Source organism: Hemitrygon akajei, chromosome 9 (genome assembly GCF_048418815.1).
Source record: "Hemitrygon akajei chromosome 9, sHemAka1.3, whole genome shotgun sequence".
Lineage (NCBI taxonomy): Eukaryota > Metazoa > Chordata > Chondrichthyes > Myliobatiformes > Dasyatidae > Hemitrygon > Hemitrygon akajei.
In genome coordinates, this window is record NC_133132.1 from 130,295,794 (window position 1) to 130,308,920 (window position 13,127).

The 13,127-nt window shown below is 41.0% G+C and overlaps 1 long non-coding RNA gene across 1 annotated transcript in view; it reads right to left on the reverse strand.

Annotated features, from left to right (window-relative positions):
• The window catches only part of LOC140732821 (uncharacterized), an 86,807-nt gene that overhangs the window by 26,060 nt on the left and 47,620 nt on the right, over nucleotides 1-13,127 (reverse strand). The gene's annotated exons all lie outside the window — the stretch shown is intronic.

Genomic DNA, 13,127 nt, shown 5'->3' on the forward strand with positions numbered 1-13,127 from the left:
GTACTTTCAGATTTATCCTGTAAAGAATTAGTGCAGATGTGATGGGAAGCGGCCTCTTACTATGCATTGGTGCTTATATTATCTGTGTGAAAACTTCCCACTTGTTTTTAACTGTCCAAGGGGATGTTTAAGCTACAACTCGAGACTCCCCAGACATAGTTTGTGTCTTCATTAGAGTACTGAGGATCCCAACGAAGGTTCCTCAGGATATGTTGTTTGCTATGATGGGCTGTAACACAGACAACTGTTCATCTGCGACTGCTCTGATCAGTTAACATGTGGCTAACTAATTTTTGTAAATCATTTAGCAAAACACAATATAATAGACTGACTCAAAAAATAATTTAGGTTGTTTGGAAGGCTTGGTGAAATGGAAATCCTGGACACTACTGCAGAGACAGAATTCTATGCTGACACATTGACTTCAGTAACAACCATTGATCCCTTCTCCTCAATATGCATTATGACCCATTTGCTTTCTCAGTCTTATTGTCAACTTTCTGCAGTGTTGACACATCACAAAAGAGATAATAGTGTATCTTGAAGTGATGGCTTGCTCAGATACAACAGCAGACTACTCAACCATGCTGCTAGACTTTGTGCCTCCAGTACTTTGCAATTGCCCATCTGCTCGTAGAGCATATCCTTTCTTTTGTCCTTCGAGGAAGATTCCCTGAACTGATTTTCCTCTACTTGGTTGGAGTAACAATAATTAGTTTAGGTTCATGTGACCTGTTTCAGTTGTTGCTCCAATGAACTCCTTGTCTGAAGGAGTTGGTGCAGTTCCCGATTGTGCTTACTTCACAAAACACTGTAAAAACTAGGTCTTAAAGCACTTCTTTGCATCTCCGGAAAATTAAATCATTAATGTAACCTTTCATTAACAAACCAAAATAATTTTCTAGATTTGGTTCACCCAATTATATGCCATTTATAAGCTATCTTAAATTTTTGTTGAAGTAATAGGCTTCTATATGCTCAACACTGATGGAACCAGTGCAATAAAATTGTGCCAAAGGATCAAATTACCCAATTTCAGCACAATGTTTAATATGTTTGAGTTGAATTTCTGTCAGTTCTGTTTTGTGATTTATTTTATATGAATGAGGAACTGATCAGCTTATACTAATTTTCTATGTTTTCTACATTGGTGTATTATATGTATCTTTTGTATTTTCTACAGAATTGTTTCAATTACTTATTTCCAAACCATATTCTGTGACGCAAGCATCACTTTGTTTTATATTCATCTCTTTAATATTACTTTTTCTGAGAGCAAAGCCCCTCTGCCAGCAAGAAGCTTCTCTGCTATAATTACTTTAATTTCCATTTGATAGGTTATGAAGCCCATCTATTTTTGCCCATTCCCTCAGTGGAGACTTCAAATCAACCACGTGGCTATGAGTCTGGACTTGTACCTTGACCAAGATAGTGCCGGTGAACCATAGCGAACAGGCTGCTTACAAAACTTCTAAGTATGCCTTTATGAATTGCTCTCACTGAAATCTACAGCCTGTAATTTCCCTTTAAGCAACATAGTTTTGAACAGTTTTAATAAACTAGCACTTCCACGATCTTCTGAAAGAATCTGTGAACTTAACACTCAAGCATGCAGGTACGGTACCTTTAAGGTACATCACCATGGCCAGAAGAGAGGGAGGAGGGGAGGACTCCAGGCCAGGCTGAGATGCAGAGGAATGAAACTCCCTTTACACAACATCTTGTTAGCAAATGTACAGTTGCTGGAGAACAAGATTGAAAACCTAAGGGCAAGATTTCTGTATTGGAGAGAAATGAGGAATTGCTGTTTTCACAAACAAGAGAAAATCTGCAGATGCTGGAAATCTGAGCAACACACACAAAAAGTGCTGGAGGAACTCAGCAGGCCAGGCAGCATCTATGAAAAAAGTACAGTGGGTGTTTTGGGCCAAAACCCTTTGGCAGGACTGGAGGAAAAAAGCTGAGGAGTAGATTTGAAAGGTAGGCGGAGGGGAGAAAGAAACACCATGTGTTAGGTGAAACTTGGAGGGGGAGGGATGAAGCAAAGAGCTAGGAAGTTGATTGGTGAAAGATACAGAAAGCTATGGAAGAAAGAAGAAGGTGGGCAGGGGGAGGGAAGGAGCACCAGAGGGAGGAGATAGGCCAGTAAGGAGATAACATGAGAGAAGGAAAGGGGATGGGAAATGGTGAATGGTGGGGTGGTGGTGGAAGAGGCATTATTGGAAATTTAAGAAATCAACGTTCATGCCATCAGGTTAGAGGCTACCCAAATGGAATATAAGATGTTGTTCCTCCAACCTAAGTGTGGCTTTATCCCAACAGTGGAGGAAGCCATGGATGGACATATTGGAATAGGAAAGGGAAGCGGAATTAAAATGGGTGGCCACTGGGAGATCCCACTTGTTTTGGAGGACAGAGCATAGATGCTTGGAGAAGCAGTCTCCCAATCTATGTTGGGTCTCACAAGAGGTCACTCTGGGATATCACCAATATATAAGAGGCTGTGTTTTGTATTTCATGCTCACACCGAACATGCCAGATGTTCAGTAAGATGGTGTAAGACCCGATTGCTACACAATATGGACGGAACTGCTGATTTGGGTCTGTGCTTCATTATAAGCTTCTTGAGGTGCTTGGATGTGAAGGTTTTGTTGCATTCTTGTTCCACTAATCTAGCTCATCTGATGATTGAGTTCTGACCATTTTATTTACCAACAGAGTTCTCCTCCAATTGACCACAGTTTATCCATCAAAAGCTGATGTTACTCAAGCACTTGAGATATTGAACGCTGGATTCACCAAACAAGAAACAGTCCACCCCAATGAATAGTCAGACACTTGAATCAGACTTCTTTGAGGGAACCATAGAACATTACAGCACAGAAACAGGCACGTTGGCCCTTCTTGGCTGTGCCGAACCATTTTTCTGCCTCGTCCCACTGACCTACACCTGGCCCATATCCCTCCATACCCCTCTCATCCATGTACCTGTCCAAGTTTTTCTTAAATGTTAAAAGTGAGCCCACATTTACCACTTCATCTGGCAGCTCATTCCACACTCCCACCACCCTCTGTGTGAAGAAGCCCCCCACTGTTTCCTTTAAACTTTTCCCCCTTCACTCTTAACCCATGTCCTTGGGTTTCTTTCTCCCCTAGCCTCAGTGGAAAAAGCCTGCTTGCATTCACTCTATCTACACCCATCATAATTTTATATACCCCTATCAAATCTCCCTTCATTCTTCTACACTCCAGGGAATAAAGTCCTAACCTATTCAACCTTTCTCTGTAACTCAGTTTCTCAAGTCCTGGCAACATCCTTGTAAATCTTCTCTGCACTCTTTCAAACTTATTAATATCCTTCCTGTAATTAGGTGACCAAAACTGCACACAATACTCCAAATTCGGTTTCATCAATGCCTTATACAAACTCACCATAACATTCCAACTCTTATACTCAATATTTTGATTTATGAAGGCCAATGTACCAAAAATTCTCTTTATGACCCTAACTACCTGTGAATTGAATTGAATTTCGGTTTATTGTCATTTAGAAACCACGACTGCAATGCAGTTAAAAAATGAAACAACGTTCCTCCAGATTGATATCACTAAAGCACACAACAAAACAGACCACACCAGGAAATCCACATAATGTTTGGCAATCCCCAAATCCAGAGTCCGGAGAGGTTGCTGCGTATTAATATCGCGTTACCATTTTAGCACGTTTCCCAGAAAGGAGCTCCAAATCCACCAGACAAAACAAGAACAAAAACAAAAGCTACAAGACCTACACAAAACCACATAGTTACAACAGTGCAAAGAATACCATAATTGATAAGAAACAGACCATGGGCACAGTAAAAATAGTCCAAAGATGTTAAAAGACTATAAGTTTGTAAGAAACTGCCACAGTTTCCACATATGTCCGCAGGGTCCCGATAGACTCGCCATCCCACACTGGCGGCAGAAGGGAATACCCCCGATATGGACTTCCACAGCGCCGCTGGACTCAGCCTCGCAGACGCAGCACACAATGAAAGCGCCCCGACTGCAGTGGACTCTGAGTCCGTCGAGCCTCCGACCATCCCCTCTGGCACAGCCTCTCTGAGCACAATCCTCTGCTGAGCGCACTACGATGCCACCACCACCACCGGCCACCGGCAACGCGACCCCACGGACTGGGGCCCTGTTCTTTCCAGCAGAGACCCGGACTACAGCAGCAGCAACGAATAAGGCCTTCCTGGAGATTTCCAGATGTTCCTCTGTGCTCCCACATCCATTTTTCATCAGATTAGGATTGTACACAGCACCCCGCTTAACAAATGACAAATATCAACTCAGGAGAGGCCCCTGCAAATTGCGTTGCGCCGCCACTTTTAGGGAATTGTGTATCTGTATTCCCAGATCCCTCTGTTCTACTGCACTCCTCAGTGTCCTACCATTTACCTTGTATGTTCTGCCTTGTTTTGTCCTTCCTTTGCTCAGTTATCATCAGCAAATAACCTGCAGCACCCAAGGTCCTAACCCATTAGACTAATGCAACACAGAGTTAGCCAAGCTACGATGGTGCTAGACAGCAGCTTCTGTGAGCTCTTCTGCGGAAATGTCTATCTTTAATACCTCCTTTATTCCTTTATCAGGGTGTTTGTGTTTCTGTCAGTGCCCTGCACCTGTAGCTACACTCAAAGTGAGGTACCTTACAGCGATGGTTCCTAATCCCAGGGTTTATCGACCAGCCATTTTTTGATATCCCATAAGACAAGTGTGCCTTCAGGGTGCTAAGGCTTTGCACCCGGAGAACTCAGACATTAATATCCCAACCAGTGAGTTGTTTTATTTGTTTTATTAGTCTCCCCTCTCTCTACGTGATGCCTCTCTGCCTCATTATCAGGCAGAGAGAGAGAGAGAGAGCTTGTGGCATGTTGAGATTTTGGGTGAACGATTAGTTTATGTTGTATTGTAGATCAGGGTCTTTCTTAGGGGCTTTGCTATTGCTTGCTTGGTGCTGATGTGTTTTGCTGTAGTAAATGGGGGAGGGAGTGGGGGAGCGTTGATATTTGTTACTGCTTGTGCTTGGAAGAGGGCTGTACAGGTGGCTTTGGGTTTCTAGTGTTTTTTTTGTCACTCTTCCTTTAGGATACTGCTCTGTTTTCAAGGATATCTGCAAAGAGCAAGAATATCAAGTTGTATACTGTTTATATTCTCTGACATTAAATGGAACTATTGGACTACCATGATAGAATGTTTACTGTTCCATGCTCAGGCTGCATTTTAGGAAATCAGATCACCTGGCTGCCCTTCTACCTGCATACAGGCAGAGACTAAAGAGCAAGGCTCCAAAGATAAGGACAACAAAGAGGTGGTTGTGGAAGGCAGGGGAGCAGCTGTGGTATTGTTTTCAATCACTGAACTGGGCTACGTTCAAGAACTCATCAGAGGATCTGAAAGTATACATTACAGTAGTCATGGACTTTATAAAAACAAGTGTGTTCCCACAAAATCAGTCCGAGCCTTCCCCAACCAGAAGCCCCGGATGAACATGAGGTCCACACTTTACAAAGGGCCAGATCAGTGGCATTCTGGTCTGGCAACTATGATAGATGAGGTCTAGATATGATCTCTGGAAAGCCATCATACAGGCGAAGTAGCAATTCTGGACCAAACTTGAATCACTGAAGGATGCTTGGCAGCTGAGGCAGGGCTAGAAAGCAAATAACATAGGTGACAGCAAGGTTTTACTCCCAAATGAGCTCAATGTCTTTTATACTCGCTTGGATCGTTGTTTCCGCTGCTACTTGTCAGGAGTTTGAACGTTCTCCCTGAAACCGTGTGGACTTCCTCTGAGTGCTCTGGTTTCCTCCCACAGTCCAAAGATGTACCAGTTAGTAAGTTAATCGATCTTTGTAAATTGTCCCTTGATAAGGATAGGATTAAATTGGGGGATTGCTGAGCAGCATGGCTCAAAATGCTGAAAGGGCCTATTCTGTGCTGTATCTCAATAAAATAAAATAAAAATAAATTTCATGGAGGAACCTTCACAAACTCCCACAGCCCCTGATTTCAGTCTCTGAGGCCAACGTGAGAGCATCCTTAAGGAAGGTGAATTTGTGGAAAGCATCCGGCCCAGATGGGTTACCTGGCTGAATAGTAAAGGCCTGTGCTGATCAACTGGCTGGTGTGTACACCAATATCTTTAACGTCTTGCTTCGGCAGACTGAGGCACCTACCAGCTTCAAGCAAACTTCAACTGTGCATGTTCCTAAGATGATTGTGGTAACCTGCCTCAGTGACTATCATCCAGTAGCACTAACATCTACCGTGATGAAATGATTTAAAATGTTGGTGATGAGCCATGTCAATTCCTGCCTGAGAAATGATTTGGATTCACTACAATTTGTCCACTGGCACAACAAGTCCACAGCAATTGCTATTTCATTGGCTATTTGGTCAACCCTGGAACATCTTGATAGCAAAGAGGTATACATTGGATGCTCTTTATGGACTACAGCTCGGCATTCAATACTATTGTGCTTTGAAAAAGTATTCAGCCCTCCCATCTATTTTTGTGTTTAATTGCTTCATTTTCTAATTTTAAAATATATTGAAACAGGATTTTTGAGCTAATCTACAACACATTGTGCATCATGTCAAATCAAAAGAAAAATTCAAAAACCAGTCAACAAATTGCTAAAAATTAAAACCAAAATTATGAAGTTGAAATGGTAATTACTTTGTAATTACTATGCTAACTTTCCTCAGGTGCAATATATTACCTTACCCAATTTGGTAATGTAGAAAATTGGAGGATCAACTGAATAAATATCTCATTTCTCTGTAAGAGTCAATGTCATGGTAGATTTTCAACAGACCAAATCAAAACGAAGACAAAAGAGCATTTAAGGCAAGCAGAAATCTGGGGAAGGGTACAAGACCATCTCAAAAGTACTGAAGATACCCTGGATTTCAATGCAAACCATTGTGAAAAAGTAGAAAAAATATGAAATATGAAATATCTTTATTGTCATTGCATAGTACAATTTGTCGTGCACCAATACAGTGAAAATGAGTTTGCAACTCTCGTACTCAATGCTATAAAACAACAAATAAATAACCAATAAGTAAAATCAAGTAGCCAGCCAGTACAAGCAATGTCCAGCAGTACAAAAGCGCAACTCAGATGCATGACAGCCGTAAAACCAGTATTAAAAGTAGCAATATAACAGATTTATGGATGATGCTTGATTGATTGGTTCAGAGCAGTTATAGCTCTGGGGAAAAAACTATTTTTCAGTCTGGAAGTGCAGGCATGGAAAATCTTATAACATCTGCCAGGTGGAAGAAGGAACAACAGTCACACTGCACATCAGTCAGCTAATGTCATCCATACTGCCAAGTATGGTGGAGGTAGCAGTATGCTGAGGGGATGCTGTTTACCATCAGGGACTGGAAATCTGGGCAGGATTGATGGGAAGATGAATGCTGCTAAATCTGCTAGAAAGCTTAAACTGGAGGAAGTTCATCTTTCAGCAGAACAACGATCCAACACCCACTGCCAGAGCAACTATACAGTGGCTTCAAATGAAGAAAATTGATGTCCTTGAGTGGCCTTGTCCTTAACCTGATCGAATATCTCTGGCAAGACCTCAAGGTTGCTGTCCACTGCCATTCCCCAACTAACCTGGCACAGCTTGAGCAATTTTGCAAGGAGCAATGGGCAAATCTTGCTCCATCACATTGTGCAAAGCTAATAGAGACTTGTCTAAACAAAAACTACTGGCTTGTTATAGCTGTGAGAAGTGGTACAACTAAGTACTGAGCAAAGGGAGATGAATATTTTTGAACTGCTGACATATAAATATCAGTTTTGCAACTTTTAGTTTATCATGCTTCATAATTTTCTTTATTTTTTGGCCCTACTGTGAAAAAAAGGAGCGTGTGATTCACAAATAAAAATCCTCAGCTAAGTTGATCAAAATTCCCGGTTGAAATACTTATTTATGTGAATGAGTTGGGGGCTGTTCAAGTCACTGTATCATTCCCTCAAAGCTAATCAATAAGCTCCAAGAAGGTTAATCTCAATACGTTCTTGTGCAATTGGATACTCGATTTCTTCACTTGGCTCAGAGGCCGACATGCAAGCATCCTTCAGGAGGGTGTACCAATGGAAAGCATCTGGCCCAAGTGAGGAACTTGGCCGAGTACTAAAGACCTGTGCTAAGCAACTGGCTGTAGTGTTCACTGAGATCTTTAACCTCTCACTTTGGCAGTCTGCTTCAAGCTGGCTTCATTTATACCGGTGCCTAAGAAGAACATGATAACCTGCCTTAATGACTATCATCCAGTAGCACTTCCATCCACAGTGATGAAGTGTTTTGGGAGGTCAGTGATGAACCATATCAACTCCTGCCTAGGAAGCCACTTAGATCTGAACCAAGTTGCCTACTGGCACAATAGGTCCACAGCAGATGCCATCTCATTTCATACTCGCCCACCTGTGGAACAGCTGCACAGCAAAGATGCACACAAATCAGGATGCTCTTTGTCGACGACAGCTCGGCATTCAATACCATCATCTCCTCAAACTTAATAAGCTTCAAGACCTTGGACTCAATATCTCTTTGTGAAATTGGATCCTCAATTCCCTCACTTGCTGAAAGTTCAGGTTGGCAACAACATCTTCTCCACAATCTCCATCAGTATGAGTGCATCACAAATGTGTTGCTTTAGCACCTTGCTCTACTCACTTTACACATGACTGTGTGGCTAAGCACAGCTCCAATGCCATATTCGAATTTGCTAATCACACCCTTGTCACAGACCAAATCAAATGTGATGATGAATCAGCATATAGGAGAGAGATTGAAAACCAGGCTGAGTGGATGATCAGACATGGAGAGGCAGCATCTTTAAATTCCTTAGTGTTATCGTTTCAGAGGATCTGCCTGGAGCCCATAACTTACGGACTCACTTTCAAGTACTCATTTCATGTTCTCAATAGTTCTTGCTTATCCATTGATTTAGCCATTTATTTGTTTATTTATATGTTTGTTTGTCTGTTTATTTCTTTCCCTTCTTGTTTTTTTTGCATAGGTTGTTGTCTTTTGCACATTGGTTGTCCTGTTGGGTGCAGTCTCTCACAGATTCTATTGTTTTTCTTGGATTTTCTGAATATGCTCACAAGAAAATGGATCTTAGGATTGTATATTGTGACATATATGTACTTTGATAATGAGCTTACTTTGAACTTTGAACTTTGACCAAACTGGGTAGCAACTGCAGATTCCTTTGCCAAAAGGAAAACAGATGGGATATTATGACAATCTGGCAGATTAATGGATTTTTATGACTTCAGAATTTGTTTTTCTTTTAATTAGCTGAATTAAAATTCTCCAGCTGTCATCATAGGATCTGAACTTGTGTGTACAAATCATTCATCCAGGCCAATGAATTAACAATATGAAATGTTCATTATGCTCAAGATTTCATGACCGTTGAAAATGTTTATTTAGCATCATTAAAATGGCATTTGAAAAGATAAAAAACGCCAAAGTTCTTGTGCTTTCCCAGCATATATGACAAATAAACTCTTCTCGGCCTTCCATCCAGGTACAGGTATCTATTGTAACTGGCGCTCCGAATGCAAACTCTGCCATCTTCATCAGGGATGATGCCTCGGCTTGTCTACTCTGGTGTTATTTGTAATGCTGTTGTCTGTCCCTCCTGATTGGTTAGTCTTCATTCAATCAGGTTTCTGCTCTCCCACCTTGTTTACAATAGCACAGGAGGTGTATCCATTTGGATTACCCAGAAATATCAGCAGTAGCAGAACACTCATTTGCAATGGCCATAGGATTGACTTCAACAGTACAAAACTACTGTGCCGCACCAGTGACTCTTGGGACCGCTTGGTGAAGGAAGCCATTGAAATTAAACTTGTTAGGAACCCACAGGTTTCGTTTACTGTGGACTGTCTCTTTAAGCACCTGAGTGAGGACGTCAGTCACCGGCTGAAGCGGATTGCTTCAGATTTTTACACAGATAGAGAGAGAGTGACCTTCAGTCGAGGGAGAGAGAGAGGAGACTGGACAGGCAAGCTGAAACTTCAGTTTGTCACTGCGATGGTTTGGAACTCTTAAGCCCAAAAGATTAGGTTAAACATCGGCACATGGTGCACAACGAATGTGCAACTGTCACTTCGTATAATCCATAGGGGTGGATTTAGAGATACCTTGTGGGACCACTCATGTAGCCCTTGCCTGGGTGTGTTGTGTGGTAACCTCTGGAAGACGATATTCCTGTGACAGGTCACTTTTGGTGATAATTCGTATGTGGATTTGGAACAACACGATGGACAAGAATTATGGCGACTGTTATCTTGTTTTTCCTGTGGAATACTTCGTATTTACCTTCTCTCTCCAGTACAACGTGGATTACAAATATCTCTCTCCCATGGATGACTGAGCTTTCCTACTTTCCCATCTCAAGTCTCTAAGCCTTGTTCTCCTCCAAGCTCAATAGTTTGGGAGTTATATTTATACACTTATACACATAACACTGTTAACTTTTGTTTATCTTGGTTAAGTTACTATATTATAACTAGATACTAATAAAGATAATGGTTTTAACATTAAAACCAGATTCAGTGTGAAATCTCTTGCTGCTGATTTGTGTCTAAGATGTTACAGTTCGTAACAAAGGAGAAGAAATGAATTTTAACAAAGATGGAGGTCTCGCTCTAAGTAACAACTGGTATTCGATTGTAAACAAGGTAGGAGAGTGGAAACCTGATTGGATGAGGACTAACCAATCAGGAGGGACCAAATGACAGTGTTATAAATTCCACCAGACAAGACATGCCCAGACATCATCCCTGATGAAGATGGCAGAGTTTGTCATTGAAATGTCAGTTATAATCAATACCTGTACCAAGCTGGAAGCCCAAGAAGAAATTAATTCATTACCAAAGTTTTGTTTGGCTGAATCCAAGACAACATGGTTTGCATTGTGCAGCAGATGCTACATAAGATATTTATTAGTTAAAATTTTCCTGGAAAATAATTAGTAATTTCAAAGGATATTACACTCAGACCACACTTTTTCATCAATTACCTTGTAGACAAATAATAGTTGTTGCCTTGGAGGATACAAGAGTGAATAGAATGATAAATGAGAAGGATATTGAAGAATTCCACCAATGTGTGGACCAATTAAAGCTGGTACATTGAGGAAATCCAGGAGATCATGGGGTTAGAATCTGTAACTATTAGTTCGCTGTTCAAAATGCATCTGGGAGAAAAGTTATAAAAATAAATCGTTGTAAAAATCAATGGCAGTAGATCAGTAGAATATCCCACTGAGGGCTCACCACTGAACCCACATCAAGCAGCATGCAATCATTTGCAGAATTATTTTGGGACAGCTAAACTTAAAAGATGAATAAAAAAAATCAGTAAAAAAGCATTGCATTCCTGATGACTACCACCTTTATTTTATTATTTAACCCATTGCAGACATTATTTTGCATTTCTGGACAGGGCAACAATGAAAAATATTTGATAATAAAATGCATATATAGATTTTAAATCAGTGGAAAGTTGGATATCACCACCAAAAAAAAACCAAAAAACAAAAAAATGACAACTTCTTTGTTACAAATCAAAGGTTGCTCCATGCAGTAAACAGTTATAATATCTCAAGAGTCTATCAGTATCTCTTCAGGATCAGAGAACCATATGGCACAGTAAGATATCAAATGGTCCAATGTGTATCGTCTGCTCCGTCAGAAGGATCTTCTATTAGTTCTACTCCTTTGCTTTTTATGCAATAATTCAAATAACTTTTGGACAAAAATCAATGTAATTTTACGATTTTCACAAAGAAATATAGTAGCATTGGTTTGTAAGAATGAAAGCTTAGTTGCAGAATAGAGATTTTTGTAAGGGCTATTTGAAAAAATAAAGTGACACGAAGAGGTAAATTTACTGTAAAATTGGTATCAGTATTGGCTTATTATTGTCGGAATAAATGATGGGAGAGAGATAATTGTAATCCAAGTTGTACTGGAGAGAGAAGGATTGTGCGAAGTATTCCACAGGTAAAGCTACCAAAAAAGTGCAGTGCAGGTTAACGATAAAGTGTAAGATAGTGGTAGACTGTGAGAGGCCAAGAGTCCATTTTATCATACAAGAGGTCTGTTCAAGAGTTTGATAAGTGGAATAGAAGCTGCTCTTGAGCCTGGTGGCATGGGCTTTCAGACTTCTGTATCTTCTGCCTGATAGGATATCAGAGAAGAGAGAATATCTAGGTCTTTGATTACGCAGCCAGATGTACAGACAGAGCCCACTGAGGGAAAACTGGTTCCTTTGATGCGCTGAGCTGTGTCCACAACACTCAGTTGTTTCTTGAGTCATGGATAGAGTGGCTGCCATACCAATCCATGGTACATCCGGACAGAATGCTTTCTATGGTGCATCAATCAACATTGGTAAGAGTTTATGGGAATATACTGAATTCCTTTAGGCTCCTGGGGAAGGAGAGGAGTTGGTAAGTTTTATTAGCTGTGACATCAATGTGGTTGGACCAGGACGGGCTCTTAGTGCTGAACTTGAAGCTCTCAACTCTCTCAACCTTAACACCATTGATGTAGACAGAAACATACACACCACACCCCACTCCACAAAATAAATAACCAGCTCTTTTACTTTGATACCATGTCACTAAGTTCTCTATCTCCTTACTGTACTCTGGCTCTTTGTTATTTGAGATGTGGCCCACTACCATTTGCAAAAGTGACCATGATTACCACGTGCCCCACTGCAAATCTGTGGATGGAGTCAGAACAGAATCAAACTATGTGGTCATGAATGTACAGGGACAAGAGAAACTCTGCAAATGCTGAAAATCCAAGCAACACACACAAAATGCTGGAGGAACTCGGCAGTCTAGGCAGCATCTATGGAAAAGAGTACAGTCGACGTTTCTGGCCGAGACCCTACTTTTTTCCATAGGTGCTGTCTGCCCTGCTGAGTTCCTCCAGCATTTTGTGTGTGTTGCATGAATGTACAAGGAGTAGAGAAGGGGGCTGAGAATGCACCATTGTTTAGAATAATCATGGTGAAGGTGTGCTG